This window comes from Oncorhynchus mykiss, chromosome 26 (assembly GCF_057628025.1).
Source record: "Oncorhynchus mykiss isolate SJ-2025 chromosome 26, ASM5762802v1, whole genome shotgun sequence".
Classification (NCBI taxonomy): domain Eukaryota; kingdom Metazoa; phylum Chordata; class Actinopteri; order Salmoniformes; family Salmonidae; genus Oncorhynchus; species Oncorhynchus mykiss.
The window spans coordinates 35,114,954-35,127,518 of NC_143047.1; the positions used below are offsets into that span (position 1 = coordinate 35,114,954).

Genomic DNA, 12,565 nt, shown 5'->3' on the forward strand with positions numbered 1-12,565 from the left:
GTCAGCCAGGGGCCGCCAGTGCCGCCAGTCAGCCAGGGGCCGCCAGTAAGCCAGGGGCCGCCAGTGCCGTCAGTCAGCCAGGGGCCGCCCGAGCAGCTGCCCCTCTGTCCAGAGCAGCTGTCGCCCCTCTGTCCAGAGCAGCTGTCGCCCCTCTGTCCCAAGCTGCTGCCGCCCCTCTGTCCCGAGCAGCTGTCCCTCTGTCCCGAGCAGCTGTCCCTCTGTCCCGAGCAGCTGCCCCTCTGTCCCGAGCAGCTGCCCCTCTGTCCCGAGCAGCTGCCGCCCCTCTGTCCCGAGCTGCTATCGCCCCTCTGTCCCGAGCTGCTACTGCCCCTCTGTCCCGAGCAGTTGTCCCTCTGTCCCGAGCAGCTGCTTCACCTCTGTCCCGAGCTGCCCCTCTGCCCCGAGCAGCCCCTCTGTCCAGTGGGGTCATTGAGAGGGGTGGCCATGGTGAGTAAGCCAGGGAGGCGGACAATAAGGCGGACTAAGACAATGGTGAAGTGGGGTCCGCGTCCCGCGCCAGAGCCGCCACCGCGGACAGACGCCCACCCAGACCCTCCCCTATAGGTCAAGGTTTTGCGGCCGGAGTCCGCACCTTTGGGGGGGGGTACTGTCACGTTCTGACCTCTATTTCTGTTGTTTTGTATTTATTTAGTATGGTCAGGGCGTGAGTTGGGTGGGCAGTCTATGTTTGTTTTTCTATGTTTTGGGGCATTTCTATGTTTTCGGCCTAGTATGGTTCTCAATCAGAGGCAGGTGTCATTAGTTGTCTCTGATTGAGAATCATACTTAGGTAGCCTGGGTTTCACTGTGTGTTTGTGGGTGATTTGTTCCTGTCACTGTGTTTGTTGTCACAGGATAGGACTGTTTTGCGTTTTCACATTTCTTGTTTTTGTTAGTTTGTTCATGTGTAGTGATTTATTAAAACATGAATAACCACCACGCTGCGCTTTGGTCCGCTTCTCTTCCTCCTACAGACGAACGCCCTTACACACTCTTAGAAAAAAATTGTTCCAAAAGGGTTCTTCGGCTGTCCCCATAGGAGTACCCTTTTTTGTTCCAGGTAGAACCCTTTTGGGTTTCAGGTAGAACCCTCTGGAACCAAAAATAGTTCTTCAAAGGGTTGTCCTCTGGGGACAGTCGAAGAACCCTTTAAGGTTCTAGATAGCACCTCTTTCTAAGAGTGTAGTTACATGTACAGTATCAGTCAAAAGTTTGGACACAGCTACTCATCAAGGGTTTTTCTTAATTTTTTCTATTTTCTAATGAACCGTCGTAATGATGACCTGTCGTTTCTCTTTGTTTATTCGAGCTGTTCTTGCCATAATATGGACTTGGTCTTTTACCAAATAGGGCTGTTTTATGTTTTTATAGAATTATAGTCCGGTAGTAATACTAGTGGAGAGTATTATTAGTATTAGAAGTATAGTCCCATAGTATAATAGTAGAGAGTACTTTTAGTGTTAGAATTATAGTCCAGTAGTAATAATAGTAGAGCGTATTATTAGTATTAGAAGTATAGTCCCATAGTATAATAGTAGAGAGTATTATTAGTTTTAGAATTATAGTCCAGTAGTATAATAGTAGAGCATATTATTAGTATTAGAAGTATAGTCCAGTAGTAGTAGTTGGAAGTTGGTGTGTCTGTCACACTAATAGTAGAAGTGAAGGTCTCCTGACTAACTGCTTCTCTCTCACTATAACAGAGCTATATGATGACCCTGCATATGCATTATAGATGTTGCTTTAAATGGATCTTTGTTTCACTCAAGTCAGAAACACTTATCTAAGTATACAGCAGTCTACATACAGCGGGCTAAATACAGCAGGCTACATACAGCAGGCTACATACAGCAGGCAACATACAGAAGGCCTCATACAGCAGGCTACATTCAGCAGGCAACATACAGAAGGCTACATACAGCAGGCTACATACAGCAGGTTACATACAGCAGGCTACATACAGCAGGCAACATACAGAAGGCTACTTACAGCAGGCTACATACAGCAGGTTACATACAGCAGGCTACATACAGCAGGCTACATACAGCAGGCAACATACAGAAGGCTACATACAGCAGGCTACATACAGCAGGCAACATACAGAAGGCTACATACAGAAGACTGCATACAGCAGGCTACATACAGCAGACAACATACAGAAGGCTACATACAGCAGGCTACATACAGCAGGCTACATACAGCAGGCTACATACAGAAGGCCTCATACAGCAGGCTACATACAGCAGGCAACATACAGAAGGCTACATACAGCAGGCTACATACAGCAGGTTACATACAGCAGGCTACATAGAGCAGGCAACATACAGAAGGCTACATACAGCAGGCTACATACAGCAGGCTACATACAGAAGGCTACATACAGCAGGCTACATACAGCAGGCTACATACAGCAGACTACATACATTGTGTACTGAGATATGACATTGTGTAAAACAAATATTTTAAGATTTTCTGCACAGTATGTTTATTAGCTAGCCAGTCAGTTTAAGTGGAATGATTCCAATAATTGTTCAATGTAACTACCAATATGCCAACATTCCATACAGACAATGCTGTCAGTCCTCAGCCATACCCTGGCTGAAATCAGTTGATGGTAGTACTGAGACAAGTTGTAAATGCTGTCAGTCCTCAGCCACACCCTGGCTGAAATCAGTTGATGATAGTACTGAGACAAGTTGTAAATGCTGTCAGTCCTCAGCCACACCCTGGCTGAAATCAGTTGATGGTAGTACTGAGACAAGTTGTAAATGCTGTCAGTCCTCAGCCACACCCTGGCTGAAATCAGTTGATGGTTGTACTGAGACAAGTTGTAAATGCTGTCAGTCCTCAGCAATACCCTGGCTGAAATCAGTTGATGGTAGTACTGAGACAAGTTGTAAATGCTGTCAGTCCTCAGCCAAACCCTGGCTGAAATCAGTTGATGATAGTACTGAGACAAGTTGTAAATGCTGTCAGTCCTCAGCCATACCCTGGCTGAAATCAGTTGATGGTAGTACTGAGACAAGTTGTAAATGCTGTCAGTCCTCAGCCATACCCTGGCTGAAATCAGTTGATGATAGTACTGAGACAAGTTGTAAATGCTGTCAGTCCTCAGCCATACCCTGGCTGAAATCAGGTGATGGTAGTACTGAGACAAGTTGTAAATGCTGTCAGTCCTCAGCCACACCCTGGCTGAAATCAGTTGATGATAGTACTGAGACAAGTTGTAAATGCTGTCAGTCCTCAGCCATACCCTGGCTGAAATCAGTTGATGGTAGTACTGAGACAAGTTGTAAATGCTGTCAGTCCTCAGCCATACCCTGGCTGAAATCAGTTGATGATAGTACTGAGACAAGTTGTAAATGCTGTCAGTCCTCAGCCATACCCTGACTGAAATCAGTTGATGGTAGTACTGAGACAAGTTGTAAATGCTGTCAGTCCTCAGCCACACCCTGGCTGAAATCAGTTGATGATAGTACTGAGACAAGTTGTAAATGCTGTCAGTCCTCAGCCACACCCTGGCTGAAATCAGTTGATGATAGTACTGAGACAAGTTGTAAATGCTGTCAGTCCTCAGCCATACCCTGGCTGAAATCAGTTGATGGTAGTACTGAGACAAGTTGTAAATGCTGTCAGTCCTCAGCCATACCCTGGCTGAAATCAGGTGATGGTAGTACTGAGACAAGTTGTAAATGCTGTCAGTCCTCAGCCACACCCTGGCTGAAATCAGTTGATGATAGTACTGAGACAAGTTGTAAATGCTGTCAGTCCTCAGCCATACCCTGGCTGAAATCAGTTGACGGTAGTACTGAGACAAGTTGTAAATGCTGTCAGTCCTCAGCCATACCCTGGCTGAAATCAGTTGATGATAGTTGAAGTTGTAAATGCAACAAGTACTGACACTTTATCATATTATAACAAAGTGTATTACAACAGCTTTCCAAGAAAACAAACATTGAAAGGGATTGGTGGATACCTAGTCAGAATGTATTCAACTGAAATCTGACTTCCTCATTTAACCCAACCCCTCTGAGACAGTTGTGGTCTGTTTTTATATATTTTAGAGGCTATTTCTACAGAAAATGTAAAACCTGTATCAACTGTATTTATGAACATATATTTTAGGTTAAGGGATATCTATGCTCCTGCCCTATGGGCTGCTTACTTACTTATTTACTTTACCAACAGTAATACAACCCCACTGTCATGCTTTGCTCTGTATTGTGTTGTTTGCTGTTGACTGCCATAAACAGACCCTTTCTCTGTATTGTGTTGTTTGCTGTTGACTGTTATGTACAGACTCTTTCTCTGCTGTTGACTGTCATGTACAGACACTTTCTCTATATTATGTTGTTTGCTTTTGACTGTCATAAACAGACCCTTTCTCTTCATTGTGTTGTTTGCTGTTGACTGTCATAAACAGACCCTTTCTCTTCATTGTGTTGTTTGCTGTTGACTGTCATAAACAGACCCTTTCTCTTCATTGTGTTGTTTGCTGTTGACTGTCATAAACAGACCCTTTCTCTTCATTGTGTTGTTTGCTGTTGACTGTCATGTGAAATCCTGACATAAACTGTAATCTCACGTCTCTACCACCGGTTTACAGCCAGAGAAGGGCATCCCATGACAAATGATTGTAGTTGTATATGTTTGAGGGGGGTGAGAAAGGTTGTTGAGCATGTGTGACTCTTTTGAAAGCATTGCCTCTTCAAAAATCAATCAACATTATTCAGCATTCTTTGAGGGAGTTCGATTAAGTCCGCCGGGCTATGGCCTGTGACGTGAATGGGGAAAAGCGATGAGGAAGGAGCTCCCTTCTTAAATCCAACCGTAATCTGCGCTGCTCGGTCATGTTGTCAACAAGGCAGCATGATGCATCGTTCAGAAACATATTTTTTCCATCAAATCTATGTTAGATTTTTTGTAACTAGTTTTCATTGGGAAGCAGATAAAGCCTTTTTATCAAAAGCAAACCCGTCTGTCTGCATGTAAAAACTCTACTCATCACTCCACCTGCTTAACCTTCGCCACTTTTGTTTCGAGACAACTTTGCGGTCGGCCAAAACGGGGCACCTGGCTCATGTCCAGGAGTGATCCTGGTTCCAGAACGAATGTAATCAACGCTAACCCGGTTCACCCCAGGGCAGGCCCAGGGCATAAGTAGAATCCCCTCATTCGTCGGGAGACATGAAAGTACGCATGATTGGTTGGTTGTTGTTCTGATGGTGTCACACAACCAATAAAAATGGCTATCAGTGCCGCCTCAAAATAACATTGGGTACTCGATGTTCCCAGCCCAGTAAACGGCTATCAGTGTCACTTCAAAATAACATTGGGTACTCGATGTTCCCAGCCCAGTAAACAGCTATCAGTGTCACTTCAAAATAGCATTGGGTACTCGATGTTCCCAGCCCAGTAAACGGCTATCAGTGTCACTTCAAAATAACATTGGGTACTCGATGTTCCCAGCCCAGTAAACGGCTATCAGTGTCACTTCAAAATAACATTGGGTACTCGATGTTCCCAGCCCAGTAAACGGCTATCAGTGTCACTTCAAAATAACATTGGGTACTCAATGTTCCCAGCCCAGTAAACGGCTATCAGTGCCGCCTCAAAATAACATTGGGTACTCGATGTTCCCAGCCCAGTAAACGGCTATCAGTGTCACTTCAAAATAACATTGGGTACTCGATGTTCCCAGCCCAGTAAACGGCTATCAGTGTCACTTCAAAATAACATTGGGTACTCGATGTTCCCAGCCCAGTAAACGGCTATCAGTGCCGCCTCAAAATAACATTGGGTACTCGATGTTCCCAGCCCAGTCAACTAGATCATTTACAAAACACTTCATTCATGGACCAACTGCAATAATGAAAGAAACCAGACAGCTTGGAATGTAAAATCATTCCATGGAGTCATCTGGAGAGAGAGCAATTCTCTGCAATAATGCCTGTAAATAATGTCTGTTAACAATGCCGGTCAATAATGCCTGTAAATAACGCCTGTAAATAATGTCTGTCAATAATGCCTGTAAATAATGCCTGTAAATAATGTCTGTCAATAATGCCTGTAAATAATGTCTGTCAATAATGCCTGTACATAATGCCTGTAAATAATGTCTGTCAATAATGCCTGTCAATAATGCCTGTAAATAATGTCTGTCAATAATGCCTGTAAATAATGCCTGTCAATAATGCCTGTAAATAACGCCTGTAAATAATGTCTGTCAATAATGCCTGTCAATAATGCCTGTCAATAATGCCTGTAAATAATGTCTGTCAATAATGCCTGTAAATAATGTCTGTCAATAATGCCTGTAAATAATGCCTGTAAATAATGTCTGTCAATAATGCCTGTAAATAATGTATGTCAATAATGCCTGTCAATAATGCCTGTCAATAATGCCTGTAAATAATGTCTGTCAATAATGCCTGTAAATAATGTCTGTCAATAATGTCTGTCAATAATGCCTGTAAATAATGCCCAAGAATATAAATAAAATATGACAAGTAAAAAAATGTATTAACAAACAGATGGAAAGGTAAGACTTTATGAACCCTGTGTCATAAGGGTTACTTAAGACTGTCATATCAATGACATAACATGTTATAAGAAATCCTGACTGACTGACAGGTCTCTCTCATGCTGAGTCTGGGTCTTCGTTTCCCCCTCCACACACACACACACACACACACACACACACACACACACACACACACACACACACACACACACACACACACACACACACACACACACACACACACACACACACACACACACACACACACACAACCATGTCCCAGCCACATGTCTTAGGTTGCTTCCCTGCTCTCTGTGATCCCTGGCCAAGGTCCACAAGAGCTGACTTCCACAGGAGCTGTGACTCCACATGCTGACAAACACCTCTCTGTATGGTGGTTGATACAACACTATGTTGTGATGTAACAGAAAGGTCTTCCAATAACAGACGGGAGGTTAAGTGGAAACCCCATGTGCCACACAAGTTGTTGTTTTTTTAAAGAGAATTGGGAGCTCTGATAATGGAAGGATGTTTGTCATTATTGTAATAATGAGGCAAGCAGCACACACACACACACACACACACACACACACACACACACACACACACACACACACACACACACACACACACACACACACACACACACACACACACACACACACACACACACACTTGCATGTACACAGTCCCATTTAGTGTGTTTGCTGTAAATGCTTCAGGCTGGCTAATAATCCCTCAGATCAGATACAGTAGATAGACTGGAGACACAGATCTGCATCATGTTGAAGGTTTGTTGAAGGTCTCCCTCTCTATCTTTCTCTGTTTACTGTTCACTGCTGCCCGAGACCCCTCTACCTCTCATCCCCACGTATCTTTCTCTCTCTCTTCTCTGTCTCTCCTCCCTTTCTCTATATCTCACACTCTCTCTCTCTTCTCCCTCCTCTGTCTCTCCTCCCTTTCTCTCTCTCTCTCCTCCCCCTTCTCTCTCTCTCTCCCCTCCCCTCCTCTGTCTCTCTCTGTCTCTCTCCCTCCTCTGTCTCTCCTCCCCTTTTATATCTCTCCCTCCTCTGTCTCACCTCCCCTTCTCTATCTCTGTCTCTCTCTCTCTCTCTCCTCCCCCTTCTCTCTCTCTCCCCTTCTCTATCTCTGTCTCTCTCTTCCCCCCTTCTCTATCTCTGTCTCTCTCTTCCCCCTTCTCTATCTCTGTCTCTCTGTCTCTCTCTTCCCCCTTCTCTATCTCTGTCTCGCTGTCTCTCTCTCTTTCTCCTCCCCCTTCTCTCTCTCTTCCCCCCTTCTCTATCTCTGTCTCTCTCTTCCCCCCTTCTCTATCTCTGTTTCTCTGTCTCTCTCTATCTCTGTCTCTCTCTTCCCCCCTTCTTTATCTCTGTCTCTCTGTCTCTCTCTATCTCTGTCTCTCTCTTCCCCCCTTCTCTATCTCTGTCTCTCTGTCTCTCTCTCTCTCCTCCCCCTTCTCTCTCTCTTCCCCCCTTCTCTGTCTCTGTCTCTCTCTGTCTCTCTCCCTCCTCTGTCTCACCTCCCCTTCTCTATCTCTGTCTCTCTCTTCCCCCCTTCTCTATCTCTGTCTCTCTCTTCCCCCCTCTCTATCTCTGTCTCTCTGTCTCTCTCTCTCTCTCTCTCCCCATGTTGGTTTGTGAGCACAGTAAACCCCACATGTACACGCACGCGCACACGCAACAAACTAACACACACACACACACACACACACACACACACACACACACTGATGCTGACACAGCTTAAGCTCAAGGTCAACTTTCCTCTTCTAGACTGTTGACTTTACTTCTACTCAGGGTAGGGTATTAGTTAGTGCACTAGGTAGATATGAATGGCTTTTCCATTATTTGATTTCAGACAATTGGCTTTACCAAAGTGAAAGAATAGGTCTACAGGGTAGATGTGTCAGCAGTGACATGCCTGGGCCGACATTGACTCTGGTCTAGGTTGGCATGCCTGACATTACTACTTTACAGGACAGTCATTTGAAAGTAAAAAAAAAAAAGGGTTTTCATAAAAAAAAAATGTTTTACAGAAATTATTTATTGTGATCTTTCATGTGCCTTAATAACAAACTAGTATGTGAAGTGTAAACACAAAAAAAAATAATAATAATGAGCATAATTGGTAAGAATTTTATCTTAACGTTTACCTGCCAAACAAGAGGAGGATGGGCTCCTTCTTTAGATCTTGGTTTCCTCTCAAGGTAGTTAGTCTAAGGGAGGTTGTCCATAGCAGCCCCTGTACTGCTGCTGCTACTGCTATCATATTTTTAGGGGTCAGGCCCAGGTTATTGTTAAGCACATTGACAGAAATGCATTTAGGAAAAAGCTATATACACATCTAATCATAGTATCTAGGTACTCAGCATCTACTGGCCAGGTTTTCAGTCGGTTCTATACTCCAGTACTTGGTGCTATTAGGCCCATAGAAATAGAATAACTAGAAGAGCCTTTCTCATTAAAGTCAATGTACCATGATGGGTGGACCGGTGGCCATATTGAGTGAACCCATGCCAGTCATTATATTTCTAGGCCCTTGCCAGGCACAGAGTTGGTGACTATGTGTATTTATAGGTCTGTTTTGTATAATCCTCTGGTATAAGGTCACTTGTTTAAAGGACTTAAGGGAGAAACGTTCACTTCTTCCAGCAATGGAACAGCAGCACTACAGAGTGACTCGGAATTTCCTCTGACACAAATAAAGTCTATTGATGTAATGGGACACAGCAGTAACACTGTTTTCAGAACTTTGGATGGGGAAGAGAGAGAGCGAGAAAGAGAGGGCTGTATATGAAGCTGTGTGTGTGTGTGTGTGTGTGTGTGTGTGTGTGTGTGTGTGTGTGTGTGTGTGTGTGTGTGTGTGTGTGTGTGTGTGTGTGTGTGTGTGTGTGCGTGCGCGCTCACTAGTCGTGAATGCGTGAATGCCAGTGCTCTCACAGAAAACACATATTCTGTCCATAAGCTGCAGCGGTGAGCTGTCATTACTGAGTGCAATAGGACCTGATTCAGAGAGAAGGGGGGGAGGGGGGGACCTCTGCAGACGAGGGAGGCAAACAAAGTGTGTGTTGTTCCGTATTTACATGAGGTCTTTTTTCCTTCTGAGGGCAGCTTTGGTTAAAGGACATAACATTGTTTCATTTTCATAACTTTACAGTGTCTTCTGTCAAGTCACTCAATCATGGATAATGAATGTATTCCGATCCTGTCGCTGGATTTGGTTGGATTAGAATGAACTCCACATTTAAAGGGCCAATCTAGGATTGTCACATCCATTTTTTGACTTTTAAATGAATGATAAATAGCCATTGATTGTTGAAGAATATAACCAGTACATGCCATGAGCTCAGATCAACTATTAAAACTGTGATGTTGTAGGAATCCTAGATAGCCCTTTAATGTCATCATTTCTGGATGTTTACTTAAAGCACAATTCCACCCAAAAACTATATTTTGGTATTTCTTTCATTAGTCCATTGTTAATATAGTCCCAAAGTGTTTTGCATGTCAGAAATACAGTTTTCAAGATAAGATTTTGAAAGTTATATATCTTGAAAACATTATTGCTGACATTTTGGGACAATATCAACAATGGACTAATGAAACAAATACCAAAATATAGTTTTGGGTGGAGTTTTCCTTAAAATGCAGTCTGGATAACTGTCAATTTAAGTTGTGTTGTGTGTTTATGTGGAATGCTAAGTATGCAGTGTATAACCAGTGTCCAGTCTGTGGCTAGCATGGGCTAGCATTCTTCGGCCAAAAATGTCATGTGTCCCTGTGTGTTAGCCAAGAGGAAACCTTGCCCATCCACCCCTGTATTCACTTGGCTATTTGTGTTTTTAAATATGTCTTCGAGCTGCTGTACACACAGTGTTACATAATTGGTCTACTCAGTGTGTGTGTGTGTGTGTGTGTGTGTGTGTGTGTGTGTGTGTGTGTGTGTGTGTGTGTGTGTGTGTGTGTGTGTGTGTGTGTGTGTGTGTGTGTGTCCACAAGAATAGTAAACAAACATAAATCTGACGAACTGGGTTAGGAGCTAGGTTTAGGGTTAGGGTTAAGGTTAAGTTTTGGGGTTGGGGTTGGGTTAAGAGTACGGGTAAGGGTTAGGTTTAGGGTTAGGCGTTAGGGAAAATAGGATTTTGAATGGGACTGAATTATGTGTCCCAACAAGGTTAGCGGTACAAGACTGTGTGTGTGCCTGTGTGCGTGCTTCTGTGTGTGTGCGTGTGTGCGTGTGCATGATTGTATACACACATCCATCTCTCAAGGCCAACAAGTGCACCATTGAACTGCTCTGCAACCAATTTTGATAGTTGCAAAATATCATCCAAAGTATTTTATGGATCCCAGGAAAAGATTCCAAACTCTTCCTGAGTAATAGATTCCAAACTCTTCCTGAGTAATATATTCCAAACTCTTCCTGAGGAATAGATTCAAACTCTTCCTGAGTAATATATTCCAAACTCTTCCTGAGGAATAGATTCAAACTCTCCCGGGGGAATAGATTCAAGGCTCTTCCTGTGTATCTTCATTACATAGACTTAAGTCATAACTTAAAGAATCACACATTACCAATATGATATTGCTGTGTGAATTACGATATGATATGGACAGTATTCTCTGTTAATATTCTTTGTAAAACAGACAACATCTGTCTTTTGGGTAATGGGAAAACGTTTACACCACCTTAGTACGGTAAATAACAAAGAATTTCATAGAAATTGATTCATAAAAATCATTATGGAAAAAGACACATTTTGGGAAGAGTATCAATATATTCCAATTCAACCCTTGTATACAACGTGAGAGGTAAAAACTCACCATAGTCAATCATCATCTCTTTCCCACAGCAGCCATGCTGTCCAGGGGTTAACACCAGCGAACCCAGGGTTAGTTAGAGTTGTCCAGGGGTTAACACCAACGAACCCAAGGTTAGTAATAGTTGTCTAAGGGTTAACACCGGCAAACCCAGGGTTAGTTATAGTTGTCCAGTAATCCAGAGAAAGATGCTGAGACAGATGAGATCTCAAAGTAGGAAGACATTGCTTCTAGACACTGATCTGAGGTCAGTTTTTGTTAGATATCAGAGTTGATCCTAGATCTGTGCCTAAGGAGTTTTACCTTAAGCTGCTGTTTACCTCTGTTTAATACTTCTCTCCTCCACAGAGCAGATCTGACATTTCTCTAAAAGCATGGTCAGAGGTTTAGTGAGTTAGATTGGGCATTTGTAACTACCGCCCTCCCTCCTAGCCTCCCTCCCTTCTCTCCCTCCTCGTCTGCCCTCCCTCCTTTTCCCAGCTGACTAGAGGACACAAGAGCTTGTCTCAGAGCTCCAGTCCTCCAAATCATTGGTCTTTTCCTGTGAGCCAAATCCAGAGAGGGAGCACTTAGTACTGTCTGACCTCACACCTACTCTGTGTCGCACAATGCTGCAGTCTTCACCGACTGTGTGTGGGTGTGTTTGGGGAGGGGATTGTGTGTGTGGTTGTGTGTGTGTGTAGTTGGGTCAGCCAGTGTCTGTTTGGGTATACTTTATATGTCTCTAAGGATGAATAGACGCTCTATAGCCAACATGTTCCTTTCAGGAACCACTTTATAAAGTATAGTTCTAGTTAGGGAAAGATATGCATAGAGTAGATCTGGTTAGAGAAACGTATGCTCAGAAAAGTCCTACAGAGGGAAAGTTATAGAGTCATCCTGGTGAGGGAAAGATGTACACTGTTCTAATAATACTGATCAAAACAGTTAAAGACATACAGTTCTAACAGTACTGATCAAATCAAATCAAATCAAATGTATTTATATAGCCCTTCGTACATCAGCTGATATCTCAAAGTGCTGTACAGAAACCCAGCCTAAAACCCCAAACAGCAAAGCAATGCAGGTGTAGAAGCACGGTGGCTAGGAAAAACTCCCTAGAAAGGCCAAAACTTAAGAAGAAACCTAGAGAGGAACCAAGCTATGGGGGGTGGCCGGTTGGAGAAACCAGGCTCTTCTGGCTGTGCCGGTTGGAGATTATAAC

At 43.6% G+C, this 12,565-nt stretch overlaps 1 protein-coding gene across 5 annotated transcripts in view; it reads right to left on the reverse strand.

Moving 5' to 3' along the window:
* LOC110526988 (pro-interleukin-16) overlaps window positions 1-11,966 on the reverse strand; it is a 56,538-nt gene extending 44,572 nt beyond the window's left edge. For 3 of the 5 annotated variants that reach the window (XM_090222845.1, XM_090222846.1, XM_090222842.1), the window contains exon 1: window positions 11,365-11,966. The gene's annotated coding sequence lies outside the window, so the exon portion shown is untranslated. The remainder of the gene's footprint in view (window positions 1-11,364) is intronic. The other 2 variants (XM_090222844.1, XM_090222843.1) reach the window with 2 other exon arrangements.
* Window positions 11,967-12,565: the final 599 nt, after the last annotated feature.